Source organism: Protobothrops mucrosquamatus, unplaced genomic scaffold (genome assembly GCF_001527695.2).
Source record: "Protobothrops mucrosquamatus isolate PMUCROS unplaced genomic scaffold, P.Mucros_1.0 scaffold227, whole genome shotgun sequence".
Lineage (NCBI taxonomy): Eukaryota > Metazoa > Chordata > Lepidosauria > Squamata > Viperidae > Protobothrops > Protobothrops mucrosquamatus.
Genome location: NW_015386578.1, coordinates 106,532 through 109,049, shown reverse-complemented (window position 1 = coordinate 109,049; position 2,518 = coordinate 106,532). Strand labels below are relative to the sequence as shown.

At 49.2% G+C, this 2,518-nt stretch overlaps 1 pseudogene; it reads left to right on the top strand.

Moving 5' to 3' along the window:
* LOC114922434 overlaps positions 1 to 2,066 on the top strand; it is a 10,938-nt pseudogene extending 8,872 nt beyond the window's left edge.
* Positions 2,067 to 2,518: the final 452 nt, after the last annotated feature.

Genomic DNA, 2,518 nt, shown 5'->3' with positions numbered 1-2,518 from the left:
GATAAGGAGACGTCAGAATTTTATGAAATTTGGAATAAATGTTATAATTGGCTAGAACAGAGAAAGAAAAAGATATAATTATTGATGTATATAAAATGTAAATAAGATGTAAAGAACATTTAAAATGTAAAGCACTGTTCTGTTAGAAGAAAAGATTTATGTTTATGTAGTTTTGGTGTATGGTGTATGGTGAAAAAAATAAAAATAAATAAATAAATAAATAAAAAAAGAAAAGAGTTTCAATGAGGTTAAGGCCTTGCTCAATTCTAATGCTGTGTTAGCACATTTCAGTGAGCAACTGCCTGTGTGCATCGCATGTGATGCATCTCTTTATGGGGTGGGGGCTGTACTTAGCCATCTGAAGCTGATGGGACACAGGTCCCTGTAGCCTATTACTCAAGGACTCTGTCTTCTGCACAGTGAAATTACGCTCAAATTGACAGGGAAGCCTTGGCCATAGTGGCTGGCATAAAGAAATTTCATGATTTCTTATATGGCTGCCATTTCACAGTCTATACTGACCATAAGCCTTTGCTAGGGTTGTTTACCACCAACAAACAGACCTCACATATCATTTCTCCTCGTATGCTGAGATGGTCCATTTTTCTGTCCTCATATGACTACACATTAGTTCACAAACCTGGAAAAGAAATGGGCCACGCAGATGGCCTGAGCAGATTACCCCGGAACCAATTAGAGCCAGATCCTGCTCCAGCCATTAATATTCTTTCCATTCAGGAGTTGCCTGAGTCTCCCCTCAATGCTAGGGACGTGGCTGCAGAAACTGCCACTGATCACACGCTTACACGCGTGTTGATATGGGTGTTGTCAGGATGGCCTGACAAGTGCCCAGATACTGAGTTCCAAAGCTTCTGGCACAAGAAGCATGAGTTTTCCACTTTCAAGGGTTGCCTGTTATGGGGTAGCAGGGTAGTGATCCCAGCCTCATTGAGATCTAGAATCTTGATCTCTCTGCATGAGGGACATCCTGATATAGTCAGGATGAAAGCGCTTGCGCGTAGCCATCTTTGGTGGCCTGGGCTAGATAAAGCCATTGAGGCCCAGGTGCATGGGTGCCAAGTGTGCCAACAGTCATGGCCTGAAATGCCTCAGGCCCCAGTACATAGGTGGGAGGAAACTCAAACCCCATGGTCTAGAGTGCATATAAATTATGCTGGGCCCTTTCAGGGACAATTCTTCCTGGTTGTTGTTGATAGCCATTCCAAGTGGCTAGAGGTTGTTCCTGTTTCCTCCACTACTACTGCCAGGACCATCCAGGTGTTGAGAGGAATTTTTGCATCACACGGTCTTCCAGATGTTCTGGTTTCTGATAATGGCCCTCAATTTACATCTTCTGAGTTCCAGGTTTTTCTTCAAGCCAATCTGATCCGGCATGCCACATCGGCTCCCTTCCATCCATCCTCCAACGGACTGGCAGAGAGAATGGTGCGCACCACCAAAGATGCTCTCAAGAAACTGACTTATGGTAATTGGCATCACAGGTTAGCAGATTTCCTTCTTGCACACCGCACCACACCATGCACAGCTACAGGAAGAGCCCTGCTGAACTCCGCTGGGGTTGCCGCCTCATTACTAAACTGGACAGGCTGCACCCTGATCGGGTGGCTTCACAGGTGTCACAACCGCGGGCACCTAGGAGACTCCAGGTGGGCGATCCGGTTTGGGCAAGAAACTATGGGCCTGGACATCTCTGGGTCACAGCTGTGGTCTGCAAGGTCTCTGGGCCGTTGTCCTACGAAGTTGTCTTGGGGGACGGCCGCGTTCTTCGCAGGCACATAGACCAACTGCGTTGGAGACTGGACTCTCACCCTTCCACTCCTGGCTCTGCTCTGGGGGGGAGGAGGAGGACCATAACATGCATTCTGGGCCACAGTTTTCCAGGCCTAACAGGCCCTCACTAGCTGCTACAGAGGCTGTTTGGGATTCATCCCAAGGTTCCGCTAGTGCTCCAAATAGGAATTCACCAGATAGGGGGTCATCCCATACATCCATGCTTACTCCAGACAGTGAGTCACACCGGGGGTATCCACAGTATTCACATATGACAGATAGTGCTTCAGACAGGGAGACTGACCGGGGGTATCCACACAAATCACAAACAGCAACAGAAAAGGAATTCCACCAGGGGCGCTTGCCTAATTCAGCAATTGCTCCCAAAAGGAAGTCACCAGCAAAGGGGGTTGCCATGGGAGTGACTCCTGACTCGGGCACCTTTGACTCGTGTTTGGGGGCCACTGAGTACTGGGGCACTTCCGCTACCCAGGATTCTCTATCTGCTGGTCTTGGGCTCGAGGGACAGTGTTCCCAAGAGAGGTCCATTGTGGACCCGGGGACTTCCACCCCTCCAAGGTATGCTGGCTTGGACTTAGAGGGTCCAGCCAGCCAGCAGCTGGGTGGGTCAACCGGGTATTTGGGGCAGCAAAGTCCTGGCCTGCCTAGCCTGATAGGCGAGCAGGTACGCCAGGCACCCTCACCAGGGTCACCTGGGAACTCAGAG